General features: G+C 59.3%; 1 protein-coding gene across 3 annotated transcripts in view; it reads left to right on the top strand.

Annotated features, from left to right (window-relative positions):
* Positions 1 to 880, top strand: part of SLCO2B1 (solute carrier organic anion transporter family member 2B1) — a 51,612-nt gene that overhangs the window by 4,865 nt on the left and 45,867 nt on the right. The gene's annotated exons all lie outside the window — the stretch shown is intronic.

Genomic DNA, 880 nt, shown 5'->3' with positions numbered 1-880 from the left:
GGAGCCCAGGGCAATCTAGGAGGTAGGAAGGGCTGGAGGCGAGGGTTAGCCATGAGGCTGGCCTCCTCCTACCCACACACCTCCAGAGAGAGGTATCTGGACAAATGGATTGCCCAGTGTCTGCGGCTGGGAAATCATCACAGCTCAGGCTGTGGCTGTGTGAGTGCTGGAGGTTGGTAGGTTTTCCAGAAACCTCCGGGCTCCTTTGTGACACTGCACCATTCCCTCAACCTTGGCACCTGAACATGGTTCCAGGATGGGTTCCTCCTTTTGCTCTGTTCTCCTCAGTCAGGGCATATGGCGGAGGCTTCTCACTCTCAAAGGCAAGTTTGCCCTCGTGTGGCTTCTGCTCCCTTCTCTCCACACATGCCTTCCAGACTGAGAACCAGACTGGCTCTGGCCCGTGTCCTCTCATGGGCTGTCCTGGAGCCCACGATCTCCTAGGCGTCTTCCCCTGGGAGCCCCCCCTGCCAGCCCAAACTCACATGTCCAAGGCTGAGCTCACTATCACCCTACAATCCTGCCTTAAATGGTGGTACACCCAGACCCAAAGCCTCACCTCTCCCCACTCCCCTGCCCCCAGGGCTCCTCGGCCTCCTGCACTCCCCATCCACCCGCTTTTCCACCCAGTCCTGTCCTTTCCATCCCATCTCCCCACTGTGGTCCATCAGCTCATTACTCTATATCCCCGCTGCCACCACCAGGCCCAGAACCCATCATCGCTCGCTCCCCTGGACCCCACTCCTGCACTCTCCCTGGTCCCAGCCCACAGCCTGACTTCTCCACTCTCTCCCAAGAGGCACGGAGGTCTTCATAGGAGGCCAAATGAGACCTCATCACTGGGCTCAGGACGAAGCCCAGCCCTCCAGCCTGGCGTTCA

This window comes from Balaenoptera physalus (genome assembly GCF_965194825.1).
Source record: "Balaenoptera physalus genome assembly, chromosome: 10".
Classification (NCBI taxonomy): Eukaryota; Metazoa; Chordata; class Mammalia; order Artiodactyla; family Balaenopteridae; genus Balaenoptera; species Balaenoptera physalus.
This window is presented reverse-complemented; position numbering and strand designations above follow the sequence as displayed.